Source organism: Diceros bicornis, chromosome 22 (genome assembly GCF_020826845.1).
Source record: "Diceros bicornis minor isolate mBicDic1 chromosome 22, mDicBic1.mat.cur, whole genome shotgun sequence".
NCBI lineage: Eukaryota > Metazoa > Chordata > Mammalia > Perissodactyla > Rhinocerotidae > Diceros > Diceros bicornis.
In genome coordinates, this window is record NC_080761.1 from 34,504,909 (window position 1) to 34,528,420 (window position 23,512).

Sequence of the window (23,512 nt, forward strand, 5' to 3'; positions counted from 1 at the left end):
TTCCCTAGTAATTAGCGACGTTGAACATCTTTTCATGTGCCTATTGGTCATCTGTACATCTTCTTTGGAAAAATGTCTATTCAGATCCCTTGCTCATTCTTTAATCAGCTTGTTTTATTGTTGTTGTTGAGTTGTATGAGTTCTTTACATATTTTGAATATTAATCCCTATCAGTTGTATGATTCTCAAATATCTCCTCCCATTCAGTAGGTTGCCTTTGCCTTTTATAGGGGGGCGGGGAGGAGGATCAGCGCTGAGCTAACATCCATGTCAATCCCCCTACTTTTTTTTTTTTTTGCTGAGGAAGACTGGCCCTGGGCTAACATCTGTGCCTATCCTCCTCCACTTTATATGGGATGCTGCCACAGCACGGCCTGGCAAGCGGTGAGTCAGTGCGTGCCCAGAATCCGAACTCGAGCTGCCAGCAGCGGAGTGCGCGCACTTAACTGCTATGACACGGGGCCAGCCCCAGGTTGCCTTTTCATTTTGATGACAACTTCCTTTACTGTGAAGAAGCTTTTTAGTTTGATGTAGTCCCATTTGTTTATTTTTGCTTTTGTTTCCCTTGTCTTTGGAGTAAGATTCACAAAAACATTGCTAAGACCAATGTCCAGGAGCTTACTGCTCCAGTTTTCTTCTAGGAATTTTATGATTTCAGGCCTTACATTTATATCTTTAATCCATTTTGAGTTAAGTTTTGTGTATGGTGTAAGAAGTGGTCTAGTTTCGTTCTTCTGCATGGGACTGTCCAGTTTTCCCAGCACCGTTTATTGAAGACTGTCTTTTCTCCACTGTAAGTTCTTGACTTCTTTGGGGTAAATTAATTGTTCATATATGTGTGAGTGTATTTCTGAGCTCCTAATTCTGTCCCATTGATCTGTGAGTCTGTTTTTGTGCCGGTACCATACTGTTTCGATTACTATACCTTTGTAGTATAGTTTGAAATCAGGGAGCGTCATACCTCTGGCTTTGTTCTTCCTTCTTAAGATTGCTTTTGCTACTCGGGATCGATTTTGGTTCCACACAAATTTTAGAATGATTTGTTGTAGCTCTGTGACATATGCCATTGGAATTTTGATAGGCATTGCATTGAATCTGTAGATTTCATTGGATAATATAGACATTTTAACAATATTAATTCTTCCAATCCATGAGCACAATATACCTTTCCATTTATTTATGTCATCATTTTCTTTCACCAGTGTCTTATAGTTTTCAGTGTACAGGTCTTTCACCTCTTTGGTTAAATTTATTCCCAGCTATTTTATTTTTTTGATGCAATTGTAATGAGACTGTTTTCTTAATTTCTTTTTCTGATAGTTCATTATTAGTGTATGGAAATACCACAGCTTTCTGTATATTGATTTCGTATCCTGCAACTTTACCGAATTCATTACTAATTCTAACAGTTTTTTGGTGGAGTCTCTAAGGTTTTCTATGTACAGTATCATGCCATCTGCAAATAGTGACAGTTTTACTCCTTCCTTTGTATTTGTATGCCTTTTATTTATTTTCCTTGTCTAACGGTTGTGGCTAGGAATTCCAATATTATATTAAATAAAAGCAGGGAGAGTGGGCATCCTTGTCTTGTTCTGATCTTAGAGGAAAAGCTTTCAGCTTTCCGTTGTTCGGTGTGACGTTAGCAGTGGATTTTGTCATCTGTGGCCTTTATTATGGTGAGGTACAAATCCTCCATATCCACTTTGTTGAGAATTTTTATCATAAATGTATATTGAATTTTATCAAATGCTTTTCCTGCATCTATTGAGATGATCATATGATTTTTATCCTTCGTTTTGTTAATGCGGTGTATCACATTGATTTGCAGATGTTGAATTCTATCTACATTTATGTAGCCTGAGGGCAAACTGGGGTGCCGTTTCTGGATAAATCATTTGACAGTAAGAGTAGCTCTGGTTAGTTCTATCTTTTGTAGTTGGGTTATATAATTTATATGAGAGTTTGTTCAATTTAGTTACTGGAGCTGCTGTATTATGTGGCTGCTATTAAAGTCATATACGTATTAGATTATTGATATTCTCTCCAAATTAATATAATGGTCTACAATCTTCATTTCTATCTAAGAGCAGTGTTTCTAGTTTCAAGCACCTCTCCCAGTTAGCCATTCTATTAATGCCCAGAAGTGGAGAGAAAACATAAGGATTCCCATTGTATTCACTTTTCTGTAGATTTAAATCTATGAAGACAATTATCAGGAATTATGTCACATCACAACATGGCTTCTGAGGGAGAATGTCGAGATCAGGAACAGCCTAAAAACATGCCTTGATATACTATTTTAGTCTTTAGCCACCATTTTTTGAAGTATATACCATTTGATTGGACTATTTATTTATTTTTTTGTGAGGAAGATCAGCCCTGTGCTAACATCTGCCAATCCTCCTCTTTTTTTTGCTGAGGAAGATTGGCCCTGGGCTAACATCCGTGCCAGTCTTCCTCCTCTTTATACGGGAGCCGCCACAGCATGGCCTGCCAAGCAGTGCATCGGTGCGCGCCCAGGATCCGAACCAGCGAACCCTGGGCCGCCACAGAGGAGCGCATGCACTTAACTGCTTGCGCTACCGGGCCGGGCCCCATTTGATTGGACTCTTTATTTTTATTCCTTCTTTTTGTCATTGTTATTGTTTAACTTATATTACATTTAGTATGTGAGTATTGAGAAAGGAGATTCCTTTACATCTACAAACTTTATTTGACTTTGAGTTTTTATTTGTATTTCATCCAAGTAATATTTTGTTAGGCAGATTTTATTATATGTTTTCTAAAATTACATATGTAAGTAAGCATGGGACAAATAATAAATAAATAGATTCTAGATCTTGTAAAAATTCTATTCTTAGTAAAAGATGGCTGTTGGAGAATAGATACAAAGTAATTCCTGTGAAAATAGTGACTATCTTTGTTGAGCATGTAGAAATAGCTCTTTAAGGTGAAAAAATAGTTCTGGTTGGGCCATAAACTTTAACAGACTTCTTCCCAAAGAAGGTATACAAATAGCAAATAAGAATATTAAAAGATGCTCCACATCATTTGTCATCAGGGAAATGCAAATTAAAGCAACAGTGCGATACTACTACATAGCTACAAGAATGGCTGAAATCTGGAACACTGACAACACCAAATGCTGGGGAAGATGTGGAGCTGCAGGAACTCTCAGTTATTGCTGGGAGAATGCAAAATGGCATAGCCACTTTGGAAGACAGTTTGGTGGTTTCTTAGAAAACTAATCATACTCTTACCATACAATACAGCAATTTAGACAAAGGGGTTGAAAACTTATGTTCACACAAAAACCTACACATGGGTGTTTATAGCAACTTTATTCATAATTGCCAAAACTTGGAAGTAACCAAGATGTCTTTCAGTAGGTGAAAGGATAAATAAATTGTGACACATCCAGACAATGGAATATTATTCAGTGCTAAAAACAAATAAACAATTAAACCATGAGTAGACATGGAGGAAGCTTAATGCATATTACTAAGTGAAAGAAATGAATCTGAAAAGGCTAAATAGGGTACATTTTCAACTACATGACAGTTTGATAAAGATAAAACTCTGGAGACAGTGAAAAAGATAAGTGGTTGCCAGAGGTGGGCAAGGATGGATGAATAGGTGGAACACAGAGGATTTTTAGGGCAGTGTATCTATTACTTATGATACCATAATGTTGGATACATGTCATTATACATTTGTCCAAACCCATAGGATGTACAACACCAAGAATGAACTGTAATGTAAACAATGGACTTTGGATAATTATGATGTGTTAATATAGGTTCATCAATTGTAATAAATGTACCACTCTAGTGAGGGTGTTGATAATGGAGGAGACTATGGATGTGTAGGGGTAAGGTGTGTATAGGAAATCTCCTTCCTCTCAATTTTGCTGTGAACCTAAAACTTTTCTTAAAAAGAGGGAAAAAAAGAAAAAAAAGAATTCTGGGAATATCCTAAACATAGAATAAACTAACCTAATCTGAAGGTTTATTTAGGATACTTCAAGGCTGCTATAATTATCCTTTAACCGTATATAATCAAGTGCCACACGAGGACGTTTTGGTCAATGATGGACCACATATAAGACAATAGTCTCATAAGATGAGTACCATATAGCCTAGGTGTGTAGTAGGCTACACCATCTAGGTTTGTGTAAGTACACTCTATGATGTTCGCACAACGATGAAATTGCCTAACGATGCATTTCTCAGAACGGATCCCCGTCATTAAGTGGCACCTAACTGTAATATACTTATTGATGGTGTAACAGATTTCAGTAAGCCTATTTTGAGTCCTAGTGTGTGTGTGTATAGATATGTGTGTCTCTGTATGTGTTCATATGTGTGTGTTAAAGCCAAAGGTGAATACATTTTCAGCAAGAACTTTTACTTTACCGTGGGAATATCCAAGAGAGACATTTAAGTTCTGGTGGGAATCGGAAGCACTGACTTCTCAACCAAATTGACAAAAAATTACTAATTATTTGGGAATGAAACGATGTTCACTTTTTCCTCTCCTCCCTCCCTCCCTCCCTCTCCCCCTCTTTTCTTTTCTTTCTTTTCTTCTCTTTTCTTTCTCTCCCTCTCTCTCTCTCTCTCTCTCTCTTTCTCTCTTATATAATGTCTTGAATTGCTCAGGTTTTGACTCAACAGTTTCTTGTATTACACCTGTTTTGGCAGCATATCATTTGATATTTTGTCATGTTAGATGTCATAATAATCATATTATTTGCAATACTTCTTTAATGCATCAAATTTAAGGAAATAAAACACACTACATTTAAATTATTATTAAATAAAAAGTTCTATTATTTGGAGTCAGAGGAATTTCTGAGGCCAACGTGACCATAGGTAATGTGTGATTTCTGTCGTAATATGCTATACATGTATATAAATAAGATGAAAATTAGATTCCACTTGATTCTCAAATTAAGCAATAACAATACAATCCAGCTGTTTAACAAGGCAACAATCTAATTCTAGGCAAGATAAATTGTAAGACAAAATGCAAATAGACCTGTGGTCCAAATAAAGCACTGCAAAAATACCATTTTCCCTATTATAAGTAATTTATATAAAATAACTTCACACAAATGTTGAAAAACACTGAATTTACTAAGAACAAAAATGTCAGCTAATATACTCAGCCATATATTTCTCCACAAGAGAATAAGAAAGGAAAATAAAAAGAATAAATAATTGTATCATTATTATCACTAGCTTAATTTTCCAAGAATTAGAACATTTTCCAGTCTTGTCTACATGAAATTCTAGTATTAGAGTGATTAAAGACAATGTAGGGCCGGCCCAGTGGCTTAGCGGTTAAGTGCACGAGTTCTGGTGCTGACGACCCGGGTTTGGATCCCGGGCGCACACCAATGCACCGCTTCTCCGGCCATGCTGAGGCCGTGTCCCACACACAGCAACTAGAAGGATGTGCAACTATGACATACAACTATCTACTGGGGCTTTGGGGGAAAAAATAAATTAAAAAAAAAAAAAAGACAATGTAAATATTAGGATTTTACATCATGGATGTTAGTAGATCCCTTAATACTCTATAGAGTCATATGGAAAAGAAAACAAAAGCTAAAATAACACCATGGGAAATGTGGCATTTATCAAATTGGACAAAAAAATTAATGTTATTTCTAAAAAACCAGATTACGATATTCATAAGAGGGACAATGTAAATGAAGATATGAATAGGGACTCTACATTTTCTCAAAAAAATCAAATTTATTTTGCTTTATAAAGGAAAAGAGGTGAGAAGTCAAGATGGCGGAGTAGGCAGACTCTGAACTCACCTCCTCCCACGGACACAGCCAATTTACAACTACTCGTGGGAAAACTACCCTTGAGACACAACTGAAAACTGGATAAGAGGAACTCCTGCAACAACAGACAATCCTAATTGAGCTGGAAGAGGCAGAAACTGCCTTCTGGAGAGAAAAAACACCGCCTTCACCAGCCCCAGCACCTCACGGCCGCTGGGGAGCCGCCCACAGTTACGCAGCCCTCCCTGGAGGCTCGGGGCCCTGAGCCAGGGAGTGTGCTCACTGTGGGCATTTTGAGGACACAGCACAATCGAGACGAGTGGCATAATATCTGACTTTGCCTGCTACTAAAACATTGGGGAGCACCCCCAGAAAAGCTGGTTCACAAAGAAATTAAAACCGGCTCTTAAAGGGCCCGTGTGCAAACTCACCCATTTCAGAAAGCACCCTAAAATCACTAGAAAGAAAGGTGTACAGTGCTTTGGTGAAAAGAGACTCACCTGATAGGCCCTGAGTGAATCTCGGTGAGAGGTGAGACCTCTCCAGGGACTGGGACATTGGCAGCGGCTATTGTTGTGGCCTGTTGTGTGCGTGCTGACACAGACGCCATTGGAGTTCTCCCTGGGGTCTGCTAGCCCAGGTCTGCCCCACCCGCTAGAGCACCGATTTAATCCAGCTCAGCCAGGGCAGGCAGCCCAATCTAGAGACTGGCCTCACCCAACAACAAGCCCTCAGGCAACTTGTGGGCCTGCATAGATTGGTGACTGGATTCTCTGCAGCCTGGCAACTGAGCCAACTTCAGAGGGGCAGAGCATGCACAAGGAGTGGGTGGAGAGTGTGGGGCAGTGGTGGAGTGTGTAGGGCTCCCGCTATGGAGAGACTGGGTCCACCTCGGGAGGTCGGGATGCACACGTGGGGCAGGACTGTATTGACTGTGTGTGTGGACCTGTGGGCGGCAGGGCTTGTCAGCTGCAGAAGACTTGTGCTTCTCAAAGACCCACATGGGTGGTTTGTCCGACCTACCAAAGTCTGAAACAATTGGGTGCTCCTGTGCCTGAGGCCAGCCTCATCCTCAGAGAGCTGACAAGAGACCTAAAGGCTGGAGGCTTATAGCAATTGTAAGGCCCTGAGCCTAACAAACTGCCATGCTGGGGTCCTACTCACATAAAAGAAATACTGCAGCACAAATGTGGTATTAGATCTTGCAGGCAACTGTGCTGGGGCTCCCCACACCTGATAAAGAGACTGAAGGGCCCACAACAACTACAAGCAGCTGAGCATTACAACAGCTGACCAGGAGCACAACTCAGCCTACCTGGGTGCATACAGGGAGACCAAACAGGCCACAACAGAACTACACACGTAGCCGACATAAGGGTTACCCCTGGAACATTGAGAACTGAGGGAAGAACATTGCAGGGCTCCTAAGGCATCACTTGTATAAGTTCACCTATCCAAGAGCAGGAGACATAGCTGACCTAACTAATATGTAGACACAAGCACAGGGAAAGAGGCAAAATGAGGAGGCAAAAGAATACATTCCAAGTAAGGGAACAGGACAAAACTCCAGAAAAGGAACTAAGTGAAACAGAAATGAGCAACCTACCCGACAGAGAGTTCAAACTAAGAGTGTTAGGGATGCTCAATGATGTGGGCTCAGTGAGCATCCTTAGATGAACTCAGTGAGAATGTCAACAAAGAAATGGAAGATATAAAAATGAACCAATCAGAAGTGAAGAATACGATACTGGAAATGAAAAATTCGCTAGAGGGACTCAAAAGCAGAGTAGAGGATACAGAAGAACGGATCTGCGACCTGGACAAAAGACTAGAAGAAATTACCAAGCTGAACAGGTAAAAGAGAAAAGAATTAAAAAGAGTGAAGACAGTCTAAGGGACCTCTGGGACAACATTAAGCACACTGACATCCGTGTTATAGGTGTCCCAGAAGGAGAAGAGCGAGACAAAGGGGCAGAGAATCTATTTCAAGAAATGATGGATGAAAACTTCCCTAACCTAAGGCAGGAAGCAGACTTCCAGGTACAGGAAGCACAGAGAGCCCCAAACAAGATAAACCCAAAGAGGCCCACACCAAGACACATCATAATCAAAATGTCTAGAATTAAAGATAAAGAGAGAATCCTAAAAGCCACCAGAGAAAGAAAAGTTACATACAAAGGAAACCCGATAAGGCTATCAGCTGACTTCTTAGCAGAAACCTTACAGGATAGAAGAGAGTGGCATGATATATTTAAAGTGCTAAAAGGAAAAAACTTACAGCCAAGAATACTCTACCCAGCAAGATTATCATTCAAAATGGAAGGAGAGATCAAAAATTGCCCAGACAAGCAAAAATTAAAGGAGTTTGTCACCAAGAAACCAGTGCTACAAGAAATGTTAAAGGGACTGATTTAAGGGGAAAAGAAAAGACCACAAATAGGAAAAATTATCTATTTCCATGATAAGAGGGCAGTGGATACAAATGCACAAAAAAAAGGTTAGATATGATATCAAAAACATAACATGAGAGAGGAGGGGAGTTAAAGAGTACAGCTTTCAGACAGAGGTCAAACTAAAGAGACTATCAATTCTGTATAGAAGAAGAAAGGAACAGAGAAGAACTACTAAAACGCTGAGAAAAAAAGTTAAAAAATGGCAGTAAGTACATACTTATCAATAGCTACTTTAAACGTCAATGAAGTAAATGCCCCAATTAAAAGGCATAGGGTAGCTGATTGGATAAAACAACAAGACCCATATATATGCTGCATACAAGAGACACACTTCAGACCTAAAGACACTCACAAACTGAAAGTGAAGGGATGGAAAAAGATACTCCACGCAAATGGCAATGAAAAGAAAGCTGGGGTAGCAGTACTCATATCAGACAAAATAGACTTTAAAACAAAAACTGTAAAAAGAGACAAAGAAAAGCACTATATAATGATCAAGGGAACAATCAAACAAGAGGATACAACACTCGTAAATATCTACGCACCCAATGTAGGTTCACCTAAATATATACAGCAATTATTAACAGACGTAAAAAGAGAAATAGACAGAAACACAATAATAGTAGGGGACTTTAACACTCCACTTACACCAATGGATAGATCATCCAAACAGAAGATCAATAAGGAAACATTGGCCTTAAATGACACACTAGAAGAGATGGACCTAGTAGATATATATAGAGCATTCCATCCAAAAACCGAAGAATACACATTCTTTTCAAACGCACATGGAACATTCTCCAGGATTGATCACATATTAGGCCACAAAACAAGTCTCCATAAATTTCAGAAGATTGAAATAATACCAAGCATCTTTTCTGACCACAACGGTATGAAACTGGAAATCAACTATAGGAAGAAAATCAGAAAAGCCACAAATACGTGGAGATTAAACAAAATGCTACTGAACAACGACTGGGTCAATGAAGAAATCAAAGAAGAAATCAAAAAATACCTGGAGACAAATGAAAATGAAAATACGACATGCCAGAATTTATGGGATACAGCGAAAGCGGTTCTAAGAGGGAAGTTTATAGCGATACAGGCCTATCTCAAGAAAGAAGAAAAATCTCAAATAAACAATCTAACAATGCACCTAAAGGAACCGGAAAAAGAAGAACAAACAAAGCCCAAAATCAGTAGAAGAAGGGAAATAATAAAAATCAGAGCAGAAATAAATGAAATAGAGACTAAAAAAAACAATAGAAAAAATTAATAAAACCAAGAGCTGGTTCTTTGAAAAGATCAACAAAATTGACAAACCTTTAGCTAGACTCACCAAGAAAAAAAGAGAGAAGGCACAAATAAGTCAAATCAGAAATGAAAGAGGAGAAATTACAACAGACACCTCAGAAATACAAAAGATTATAAGAGAATACTATGAAAAACTATATGCCAACCAATTCGACAATCTGGAAGATGGATAAATTCTTAGAATCATACAACCTTCGAAAACTGGATCAAGAAGAAATAGACAATTTGAATAGACCAATCACCAGTAAGGAGATCGAAACAATAATAACAAATCTCCCCAAAAATAAAAGTCCAGGACCAGACGGCTTCCCTGGTGAATTCTACCAAACATTCAAAGAAGACTTAATACCTATCCTTCTCAAACTCTTCCAAAAAATTGAGGAGGGGGGGAAGCTCCCTAACTCATTATGTGAAGCCGACATTACCCTGATACCAAAACCAGACAAGGACAACACAAAAAAAGAAAATTACAGGCCAATATCACTGATGAACATCCATGCAAAAATCCTCAACAAAATACTAGCAAATCGCATACAACTATACGTTAAAAAGATTATACACCATGATCAAGTGGGATTTATTCCAGGGATGCAGGGATGGTTTAACATTTGCAAATCAATCAACATAATACACCACATTAATAAAATGAAGAAGAAAAATCACAAGATTAGCTCAATAGATTCAGAGAAAGCATTTGACAAGATGCAGCATCCATTTATGATAAAAACTCAGAATAAAATGGGTATAGAAGGAAAGTACCTCAACATAATAAAGACCATATATGACAAACCCACAGCTAATATCATCCTCAATGGTGGAAAACTGAAAGCCATCCCTCTAAGAACAGGAACCAGACAAGGATGCCCACTGTCACCACTCCTATTTAACATAGTACTGGAAGTCCTAGCCAGAGCAATCAGGCAAGAAAAAGAAATAAAAGGGATCCAAATTGGAAAGGAAGAAGTGAAACTGTCACTATTTGCAGACGACATGATTTTATATATAGAAAACCCTAGTGAATCCACCAGAAAACTTTTAGAAGTAATAAACAAATACGGTAAAGTTGCAGGATACAAAATCAACATTCAAAAATCAGTTGCATTTCTATACACTAACAACGAAATAGCAGAAAGAGAAATTCAGAATACAATCCCATTTACAATTGCAACAAAAAGAATAAAATACCTAGGAATAAACTTAACCAAAGAGGTGAAAGATCTGTACACCAAAAAATATAAAACATTGCTGAAAGAAATTGAAGAAGACACAAAGAAATGCAAAGATATTCCATGTTCTTGGATTGGAAGAATTAACATAGTTAAGATGTCCATACTTCCTAAAGCCATCTATAGATTCAATGCAATCCCTATCAAAGTTCCAACAACATTTTTCACAGAAATAGAATCCTAAAATTTATACGGAACAATAAAAGATCCTGAATAGTGAAAGGAATCCTGAGAAAAAAGAACAAAGCTGGAGGTATCACACTCTCTGATTTCAAAATATACTACAAAGCTATAGTATTCAAAACATCATGGTACTGGCACAAAAACAGACACACAGATCAATGGAATAGAATCAAAAGCCCAGAAATAAACCCACACATCTACGGACAGCTAATCTTTGACAAATTAGCCAAGAACATACAATGGAGAAAAGAAAGTCTCTTCAACAAATGGTGTTGGGAAAACTGGATAGCCATATGCAAAAAAATGAAAGGAGACCCTTACCTTACACCATACACAAAAATTAACTCCAAATGGATTAAAGACTTGACTGTAAGACCTGAAACTGTGAAACTTCTAGAAGAAAGCATAGGCAGTACGCTCTTCGACATCAGTCTTAGCAACATCTTTTCAAATACCATGTCTGACCGGGCAAGAGAAACAAGAGAAAAAATAAACAAATGGGACTACATCAAACTAAAAAGCTTCTGCACAGCAAAGGAAACCATCAACAAAACGAAAAGACAACCTAACAATTGGGAGAAGATATTTGAAAACCATACTTCTGATAAAGGCTTAATCTCCAAAATATATAAAGAACTCATGCATCTCAACAACAAAAAAACCACCAACCCAATTAAAAAATGGGCAAAAGACCTGAACAGACATTTCTCCAAAGAAGATATACAGATGGCCAACAGACACATGAAAAGATGTTCAAAATCATTAACTATCAGGGAAATACAAACCAAAACTACAATGAGATATCACCTCACGCCCGTCAGAATGGTTATAATTAACAAGACAGGAAACAACATGTGTTGGAGAGGATGTGGAGAGAAGGGAACTCTCACACACTGCTGGTGGGAGGGCAAACTGGTGCAGCCACTATGGAAAACAATATGGAGATTCCTCAAAAAATCAAGGATAGAACTACCATTGATCCAGCTATTCCACTGCTGGGTATTTATCCAAAGAACTTGAAAACACCAATGCGTAAAGATACATGCACCCCTGTGTTCATTGCAGCGTTATTCACAGTAGCCAAGACTTGGAAGCAACCTAAGTGCCCATTAAGGGACGAATGGATAAAGAAGATGTGGTATATATACACAATGGAATACCACTCAGCCATAAGAAACGATGAAATCCAACCATTTGTGACAACATGGATGGACATTGAGGGTATTATGCAAAGTGAAATAAGTCAGAGGTAGAAGGTCAAATACGGTATGATCTCCCTCATTAAGTAGTAGATAATAACAACAACAAACAAACACATAGAGACAGAGATTGGATTAGTAGTTACCAGAGGGGAAGTGGGGAGGGAGGAGGGCAAAAGGGATAATTTGACACATGTGTGAGGTGATGGGTTGTAATTAGTATTTGGGTGGTGAACATGATGTAATCTATGCAGAAAAAGAAGTATAATGATGTACACCTGAAATTTATACAATGTTATAATCCAATGTTACTGCAATAAACAAAAAATTAAAAAAAAAAAAGAATTGAAAATTTTTTTTAAATGTCAATTTTGGGGAATTGAAGGTTACTTGTTGCTCTTTTATAGAAGGGCTCACATTTTGTTTAATTTCTGTCAGTCAGAAGATCAATTACAAAAGCCTTTTGATTGCCGAGTATGTGCTAGACTCCATACTCTGTGCCATGAGGACTACACAGGCTAGTGTACTCTTGAATGATGGTAGGTCCCCTCTAACTGGAAAAACTATCCTTCACACCTGAGAATGCAGCTTTGAGAAGCACTGCAGCTGAGAGGAGAGAGAGAGAGGAAGAAGGCATTGCAGACCAGGTAGGCTAATGGAATCAATGCTGGAATCAAACATAGATTGCCCACACATTTCACGTAGCCAAGTAAATCTAAGAGTTGTTTTTTTTTTTTTTTTCCAGCTTTATTGAGGTATAATTGACAAGTAAAGTTGTAAAAAGATTAAAAAAATAAAATAAAATAAATAAAGGAACAGAGTGAGTGCAAAGGAGATGGTAAAAATAATATATTAATTTCTTAGTAGACAAGAATCTATTGAGTGCCTTCTCTATAAAGAATAATGTATTAGGCATATGGCAGAATATTATATTGGGAGAGTCACAAGGACAGAGCAGTAATCATTTATCATGGCAACTCTAAGGTATCAAAACTTAATAAGCGATAAGCAATCAAACATCTTTTTGAATGACTGCATGGATTGGTGGTTGAGAAGATTAATTTTGTAAAAGGGCTGAATTAGCAATGAATAGATTAAGTTCAAGTTTGAGTTCTACTAATTTGTTTTACAGTTTTCTACAGGTTACTAGACTTCCTTTACCTCAATTTCCATTTCAAGTGTATTGATCGCACAGGTTACATCTTAGGGTTTAGGAAATTTTAGATTCCATTAGGTTGAACCATATGACAATACTGCTTTTGTCAGTCAAGTATCAGCAATTTCATAGGTTTCACATAACAGTTAGGAAGTAACCTATTCTTCCAATGAAAATCCCAGCAAGCTGTTTTGTAGATATTGAAAAATTGATTCTAAAGTTTATATAGAAAGGAAAATATCTAAATTAGCCAACATAATACTGAAGAATAACAACAAAGATGGAATATGTATATATTATATTTATTATATATATATATCTCCTTCAAGTATGTACATACACATGTTTATGTTTACTTTGTATATGTATGTGTGTATACACACACACATATTTATATTTATAGTTTATATTGCAAGGCAGCACTATGCTAGGTGCTGGAGAAGAAACAATGAATAAGGCATGGCTCTAAATTTGAGGTCGTCACGTTTTCTCCATTGAACGCTATAATTGTGTGGAATATTGGGGTGACAGATAAATGGCATGATGGATTTGGTGGGAGTGCTAAGTAACATTCAGGAACTGTTTAGAGTTATCTACATATCTGGCCCCTCTCCACCACACACAGACTTTGCCAATGATGGGATTAAGTTTGGCCATTGAATCAAAAGGAAAAGAAGTCTATCCTTGTCTTTTTCAGATAACATTCCCTTCAGTAAAAAAGACTGACAATATCGGGGAGGGGAAAAACAAACCAAACAAGACTTTTAGCTTCTTTTTTTGTTTGTTTATTGAGGTAGCATTGGTTTATAACATTGTATAAATTTCAAGTGTACATCATTATACTTCTGTTTCTGCATAGATTACATCATGTTCACCACCCAAATACTATTTACAATCCATCACCACATACATGTCCCTAATCATCCCTTTTTTCCTCCTTCCCCCCTCCTTCCCCTCTGGTAACCACCAATCCAAGCTCTGTCTCTATGTGTTTGTTTGTTGTTGTTTTTATCTTCTACTTATGAGTGACATCAGGAGTATGTGAAGATATGGCATTTGAAACAATGCAGCAATGTGCCTAAAACAGTAGTACTCAGTATATGAAAGGCCTTGAACTTTAAAAGTCTTACTACGAAAATGAGGCCCCGAGAATAACAGAGTGGGAGGAACCACCCATAGGATTATGTAGCTATTTTTACATAACATAATTACACATTTTTTTGTGTGTGTGAAGAAGATCAGCCCTGAGCTAACCTCCAATGCCAATCCTCCTCTTTTTTGCTGCTGAGGAAGATTGGCCCTGGGCTAACATCTGGGCCCATCTTCCTCTCCTTTATATGGGATGCCGTCACAGCATGGCTTGACAAGCGATGCGTCCGTGCATGCCCAAGATCTGAACCCGCGAACCCTGGGCTGCCGAAGCAGAGCGAGGCACACTTAACCGCTGTGCCACCAAGCTGGACCCTAATTAAACATTTTTTTTTTTTTTTTTTTTTTTTTTTTTTTTTTTTTTTTTTTGTGAGGAGATCAGCCCTGTGCTAACATCCGCCAATCCTCCTCTTTTTTTGCTGAGGAAGACGGCCCTGGGCTAACATCTGTGCCCATCTTCCTCCACTTTATATGGGACGCCGCCACAGCATGGCTTGCCAAGCAGTGCGTCGGTGCGCGCCCGGGATCCGAACCAGCGAACCCCGGGCCGCCGCAGCGGAGCGCGCGCACTTAACCGCTTGCGCCACCGGGCCGGCCCTAAACATTTTTAAAAGCAGTGGTTAGTTGATCAATCTCTTATTTACAATCAGTTACCTTACTTGATTCAAAAAGAAGGGATTTAATTAACTGAAGGCCTCATCCCTGTCTATTTGGTATTCGATCTCACATCTGAATAAGCATAATTAAAGTAGGGCCATCCATGCATATTGTTTTAGGTAACAGTATGATGTAAAATAAAAGCAGCCAATGTTGATGAACTAATGAATAAAATGAACTAAAACAAGACTATTTGTGAACTACTGGGACTAAATGGCCAGAAGTTACAGAATTTATTTCCTAAAATGATGGGTGGGATGGTTGTATTGGGTTTATTTCTTGGAATGCCTCTCTTTTCCTTCTTCTCTCTCTGTTGTCCTGACTGGCCATCCATCACATTATTAGCACAGCAGGGAGCCTGAGTATCACCTCACTATGCAATTTTAATGGGACTCAGTGATTTGAAAATTAATATCCTATGGAAATTTGAACAGCTCTCAGAACAGCATAAGTATGATTTAAGTCTCCTTCTACTCAAAAGTATCTGCAATCAGGATTCATTTATACTGTAATCTTTTATATATTGCCTACATATCTGTGTTACACATATTTTGTTTTAAAACCAAAACAATTAGACAGAAAATACTAATTTGGCTATGTTTATAATTTTAATTCTTCTGCAATGCAGGCCCCAAATGGTGATTTGCAAGTCATTTTCATATTTTAACCTCTTTGAATAGCCATACTCACAAATGGGGATTTACAATATCAGGAATGCTTGACAACGCAAGGCCTGGATGCCAAGTAAGGAATCTATTTTCCAAAGAGATGCGAAAGCATTGTGTGTTCCACGTATTCATAATTGCCAAGCAGCCTTTCTAAATGACTCGTTCTAATTCCTCTACAGATTATGTTTCTAATTTTCAAGAAATTTACTTAATAGCTGTGGATCTCCCTCAAACTTTCTATTTTTCAAGCATGAAATTCATGTAGAGATTATTTTGCATAGTTCTGAGTGCATCCCCTTGTCGTTCACCATATCCTGAGAACAAGTGTGTTCATTTTCTAATCCTTGTTAACCTGTCACTGGGTAATGTTGAAGTAAAGGAGCAGTCAACACTGGCGAAAAGTATTAAAATGCTCGTTTTTGAATATCCTGTGACTCTTCTCAGCTTGTTAATCATGGAATAAACACTATTATATTCAAGTATTATATACAAAAGAGGGTTTAAGTCTTTTGTTGCTATATACAGGCAGCATCTCCCAAGGAATCACAGGAACACTTTAAACAACAGAAAGGCACAGACTGCAGCAGGGATAGGCAGGTCTACTTTGTTCTCTAGAACACAGATCAACATTAAAGGGAACAAAGTTTCAGTCACATATGGGTGTGTGATCTGGGGGCAAGCATCACTGGATTGATTGTCTAAATCTGGAATATTCTTAAAGAAATGTACATATTTTTCAAATAAGAAACCTGAACGTGCAAGACAGATAATGTTCAATATTTTGTACAAGGTTAAAAGACAGCAAAGACTGCTGTGCTAACTGTTGGTATGTAAGGATTCTGTATACATGAAATTTATACCAATTTATATTGTGTAATCTAATTTAGGACCATCCTTATCCACTATTTAATTTTGATGGAGTCCAATTTATCTATTGTTTTGTTGTCTGTGCTATTGGGATCAAATTTAAGAAACCACTGCCAAATCCAAGGTTGTGAACGCTTGCCCCTATATCTTCTTCTAAGAATTTTATAATTTTAGCTCTTAAATTTAGTTATTTGATCCATTTTGAAATTTTTTTGTATGTAGTATAAGGTAAGGGTCCAAACTTCATTCTTTTGCGTGTATATATCCAGTTTTCCCAGCACCATTTTTGAACAGACTGTTCTTTTCCCATTGAATGACTTGCGACCATTGTGGAAATTCAATTTAGCATAGATTTGAGTCTACTTCTAGGCATTCAATTCTACTTCATTGGTCAATATGTCTATCCAGTCTTCACCAAGACACATTGTAATGACATTGTCAAAATCAAAGACAAAGAGAGAATCCTAAAAGCAGCAAGAGAAAAAAGGACTGTAACATACAAAGAAACCCCCATTAGGTTATCAGTAGATTTCTCAGCAGAAACCTTACAGGCCAGGAGAGAATGGAATGATATATTCAAAGCACTGAAAGAAGAAAGTTGCTTGCCAAGAATATTCTATCTGGCAAAGTTATCTTTCAGAAATAAAGGAAAAGAAATACTTTCCCAGAAAAATAAAAGCTGGGAGAGTTCATCACCACTAAACTTGCCTTACAAGAGATGCTGAAAGGAGTTTTTCAAGCTGAAATGAAATTAGTAACATGAAAACATATGAAAATATATAACACACTGGTAAAAATAAATATACAGTCAGATTTAGAAAACTCTCATTCTGTAATATGATGGTGTGTCAACCACTTAACTGTGGTATAAAATTAAAGGAAAGAGTATTAAAAATAACTGTAGCTACTATAATTTTTTACCATATATAGAATATAAAAATAGGTAAACTGTGACATCAAAAACGTAAGGGAGGAGTAAAAGGATAGAGTTGGTGTTTTCTTAATTAGAGAGGAATTGTAATTATTGGTACACACTCTAAGAAATAAAACATTCCATGTTATCCTTCATCAGAAATGTAATGAGCTTTTTTTCCTCATAGTTTGTATCCCATCCGAGGCTCCTCCACCAAGAAAGAACATATTTTCCCAAAGTATTTGGCTTCTCTCTCTCTCTTTTTTATTCTCAAAATTCTTTTTTGACACAAGAAAAAGTCATCAGCATTGGCAACACATTTTTTCCAGCTTTATTGGGGTATATTTGACATATAAGTCAAAGCTTAAATTTAAAGTGTATACCTTGTTGATTTTTATACATTTATATATCGCAAACTGATTACCACCATGGTGTTAGCTAACACCTCCATCACGTCACATAATTACTATTTCTTTTTTAAGAAACATTTAAGATTTACTTTCTTAGCAACTTTCAAGTGGTATATAACAGTATTGTTAACTATAATCACAATGCTGTGGATTAGAATCCTGAAACTTATTTATTTTCTAATTGGAAGTTTGCACCATTTGACCAACATTTCCCCATTTTTCCCCACCTCTCATCCACTGGTAACCACCATTCTACTCTCTGTCTCTTCGAGTTCAGCTTTTTTAGATTCAACATGTGATATACAGTGTTTGTCTTTCTCTGTCTGACTTCACTTAGCATAATGCCATCATGATCTATCCATATTGTTGCAAGTGTCAGGATTTTCTTCTTTCTCATAGTTAAATGATAGTCTATTGTGTATATGAACATACCACATCTTCTTTATCTATTCATTCATTCACAGACACTTAGGTTGTTTTCATATCTTGGCTATTGTGAATAATGCTAGGATAAACATGAAGGTGCAGAAGTCTCTTCAACATCCTGTTTTCATTTTCTTTGGATCTATACCCAGAAGTGGAATTGCTGGATCATACGATAGTTCTGTTTTGAATTTTTTGAGGAACCTTCATACCATTTTCCATAGTGGCTATACCAATTTACATTCTCACCAACAGTGCACAAATGTTCCCTTTTTCTCCTCATCCTTACCAACACTTGTTATCTCTTGTTTTATTGAGGATAGCCATTCTAACAGGTATGAAGTGATATCTTGTTGTGGTTTTAATTCATATTTCCTTGTTGATTCATGATGTTGAACATCTTTTCATGTACTTGTCAGCCACTTGTATCTCTTCTTTGGAAAAATATCTGTTGAGTTCCTCTGCCCATTTTTAGTCAGATTGTTTGGTTTTTGTTATTGACTCGTATGAGTTCTTTATAAATTTTGGATAGTAACACCTTATCAAATATATAGTTTGCAAATAATTTCTTCCATTCTGTAGGTTGCTTTTCATATTTCTGATTGTTTATTTTGCTGTGCAGAAGCTTTTTACTTTGATGAAGTTCCACTTATTGATTTTTGCTTTTGGTGTCATATCCAAAAAATCGGTGCCAAGACCAATGTCAAGGAATTTTTTTCTCTCTGTTTTCTTCTAGCAGTTTTACAGCTTCAGGTATTGTGTTTAAAGTCTTTAATCCATTTTAAGTTTATAGTTCTCTTCACTTGCAGGTAGTCATCAGGGGAAAAGGAACAATCTAATATGTCTTTAATGATTTAGGAGCATATTGCCCCTGAACGTACATCAAAAATTCTACCACCGGTTTGCACTCAGATATTATAAGTAAGGGGTCCTGAGAAGAAAAACATCCAGTTGAATCCTAAGTGTCTTGAGCAGAAGTACTTGAGTGCTTTTTATTTCTCAAACACAAAATATTTCAACTCTCCTGGGTAGATTTGGTGCCATATTACACAAGGCTACAGAACCAGGATTTCAAACAAGTACCTTATAGTTATATACTGCACAAATGATTTATCTTTGTACTTCATGAATGATTTACTCCTATGTATTTCACCATGCATAGGCCTTTTGATAAAAAATTGCTGTAGCTGTCTAAAAATAAGGATTTTTATTACTATAATGTCTCATATTTATATCCCCCCTCCATTTTCCTATATTTCTTTCTTCTCTTTTCTAGGAGTTTTTCCAGGGTGGTGTTGGGAACCATATGACGTATGCTATATCATCATGTGCCATAGAGAACAATGATGAGAAAATGGACCTTTTGATCTAATACATAGGAATTGAAGACTTGACTCCACTTGACATTTCTCTGAGTTTTCTGGATTGAGAAAATAGGTGTTGAGGGACATCTTTATATATATAAAATACATATATATATATTAGAGTACAGAATAAGATGTAGGTTTTGGAAAGATAAGGATGAGCTTAATTTTCTATATCCTAGGTATATGGCGACTCCTGTGAAAAATAAAAGTGGAAACGTTGAATAGGCAGTTGGATATATACGTCTTTGAGAAGTGACGTCTGGGTTGGAAGTATAAATTATGAAGTTGCTAAGTGGTTGAAATCACATAAGGAAAGAATGTTGATCAAGAAACTAGAGTCCAGGTAGAGCACAGATAGAATTAGTCAGAAGTAACTAAGTGAAGAATTGTTTCCCGACAGAAGACTGGTGTATTGGTAGAATGTTGTCAAGTACTCACATAAGGCTGGGACTCAATGTTTCTTTTACATTTAGTGACACAACAGTGTATATCAGAGATTGATATTTGTCTACCTAAAATTACTTTTCCATTCTCCATTATGAATATGTTGGAGATGAAAATATGCAATTTATTTTATTTTTTTCAGCTTTATTGAGATATAATTGACATATGGTATTAGTTTAAGGTGTGCAACATAATGATTTTATTTCTACATATATTGCAAAATGATTATCACAAAACATTTAGTTAACAGATCATCACCTTACATAGATACACTTTTTTTCTTGTAATGAGACCTTTTAAGATCTACTCTCTTAGTAACTTGCAAATATACAATACAGTGTTGTTAGCTATAGTCCCCATGCTTTACATCACATCTCTGGAACTTATTCCTCTTTTAACTGGAATTTTGTACCCTTTGACCACCTTCATTCATATCTACCCCAAACCCCAAACCCCCCACCCCTCACCTCTGGCAATCACCAATCTATTCTCTGTTTCTATGAGTTCAGGTTTTTTTTAGATTCTACCTATAAGTGAGATCATACAGTATTTGTCTTTCTCTGTCTGACTTATTTCATCTAGCACAATGCCTTCTAGGTTCATCTGGGTTGTCACAAATGGCAGGATTTTCTTCCTTTTTTGGGGAGTGGGGGGGGGTGAAGAAGATTGGCCCTGAGCCAACATCTATTGCCAATCTTCCTCCTTTTGCTTGAGGAAGATTGCCCCTGAGCTAACATCTTGCCAATCCTCCTCTATTTTTTGTATGTGGGGCACCACCACAGCATGGGTTGATGAGTGGTGTGTAGGTCCACACCTAGGATCCGAACCTGTGAACCCCGGGCCACCAAAGCTGAGCACATGAACTTAACCACTATGCCACCAGGCCGGCCCCAGGATTTCCATCTTTTTATGGCTAAATAACATTCCATTGTTTACATATACCTCATTTTCTTCATCCATTCATCCATTTATGAACACAGGTTGTTTCCATGTCTTGGCTATTGTAAATAATGTTGCAATGAACATGGGGGTGCAGAGGTCTCGTCAAGATAGTGATTTCATTTCCTTTGGATATATATGCAGAAGTGGAAGTGCTGGGTTGCTCATCATGGTTTTGATTTGTATTTCCCTGATGATTAGTGATGTTGAGAACCCTTTCATGTTTACACTTTCACGGCCATTTGTATATCTTCTTCGGAAAAATGTCAATTTGGGTAATTTACTACTTTTAAATTGGATTATTTGGGGGTTTTTTGCTGTTGAATTGTATCAGTTCCTTATGTATACTGGATATTATCTTATCAGATATGTGGCTTGCAAATATTTTCTCCCATTCTGTAAGCTGCATTTCCATTTTGTTGACCACTTCTTTTGTTGTGTAGAAGCTTTTTAGTTTAATATAGTCCCACTTATTTATTTTTGCTTTTGTTGCCTGTGCTTCTGGTATCGTATGCAAAAAATCATTTCCAAGACCACTATGTCAAGGAGCTTTTCCCTTATGTTCTCTTCTAGGAGTTTTATGGTTTCAGGTCTTACATTTATATATTCAATCCATTTCAAGTTAATTTTTGTGAGTGGTGTAAGAGAGGGGTTTAGCTTCATTCTTTTACATGTGAATATCCAATTTTCTCAGTACCATTTACTGAAGAAACTCTCTTTTCCCCATTGAGTATTTTTGGCTCCCTTGTCAAATACTAGTTGACCATATATGTATGGGTTTATTTCTGGGCTCTAGATTCTGTTCCATTAGTCGATGTATCTTTTTTTGGTGCCAATACCATATTGTTTTGATTACCATAGCTTTATAATATAGTTTGAAATCAGGATGCATAATGTCTCCGTTTTGCTCTTCTTTCTCAGGATTGTATTAGCTATTTAGGGTCTTTTGTGCTTCCATACAAATATTAGAATTATTTTTTCTATTTCTGTAAAAATTGCCATTGGAATCTGAATGAGGATTGCACTGAAATTATAGATGGCTTGGATAGTATGGACATTTTAACAATATTAATTCTTCCAATCCAGGAGCGTGGTATATTTTTCCATTTATTTGGAGCTTCTTCAATTTCTTCATCAATGTTTTATAGTGTCAGTGTATAGTTCTTTCACCTCGTTGGTTAAATTTATCCCTGACAACATGGATGGACATTGAGGGTATAATGCAAAGTGAAATAAGTCAGAGGGAGAAGGTCAAATACCATATGATTTCCTTCATTAAGTAGTAGATAATAACAACAATAAACAAACACATAGGTACAGAGATTGGATTGGTGGTTACCAGAGGGGAAGGGGGGAATGAGGAGGGTGAAAGGGATAATTCGGTACATGTGTATGGTGATGGGTTGTAATTAGTATTTTGGTGGTGAACATGATGTAATCTATGCAGAAATAGAAGTATAATGACGTACACCAGAAATTTTTACAATGTTATAAACCAATTAAAAAAAAACAAAACAAACAAACAAACAAAAATTTATCCCTGAGTATTTATTGTTTCTGATGCTATTATAAATGGGATTTTTCTCCAGATAATTCATTGTTAGTGGATAGATATCCTACTGATTTTTGTACGTTGATTTTATATCCTGAAGCTTTACTGAATTTGTTCATTACTTTTAACAGCTTTTTGGCGGAGTCTTTAGAATTTCCTATGTACAAAGTCATGTCATCTGCAAACAGAGACAATTGTACTTCTACCTTTCTGATTCAGATGCCTTTATTTCTTTTTCTTGCCTGATTGCTCTTGCTAGGACTTCCTTTACTACGCTGAGTAGGAATGGTGGGAGTGAGCACCCTTGTCTTGTTCCTGATCTTAGAGGAAAGCTTTCAGCCTTTCATCATTAAGTATGATGTTGGCTGTGGGCTTGTATAAATATGCAATTTAAAAAAACCTGTATTCCTCATCCTATCTTGCAGATAGGGCTAGTTAATTACATATAAGCCAAAGTCTTTGGCTGGGCTGACTCAGGAGGCAATTGCTCTTGTCCCCATCTTCTTTCTGCCTTCTTGCCTGGAATATGAATATAACAGTTATAGCAGCCCTTCTTGTAGTAACAAGATAACCTTGAGCATGGAAGCCACCCAATAAGGAATATAGACCAGAAAATAGGAGTCTAGAATTTTAACAACATCTCCAAGCTGAAAACCTGGTCTGCCTTTCTTGTTCTTTTTTCATATGAGAGAAATATAAACCCCTAGCATGGTAACACTACTGTTGTTTTGGGTCTCAGTTTCCAGAATTTGAACACAGGTCTCATCTGACACAAAGTAATTAGTACAGTTAGTA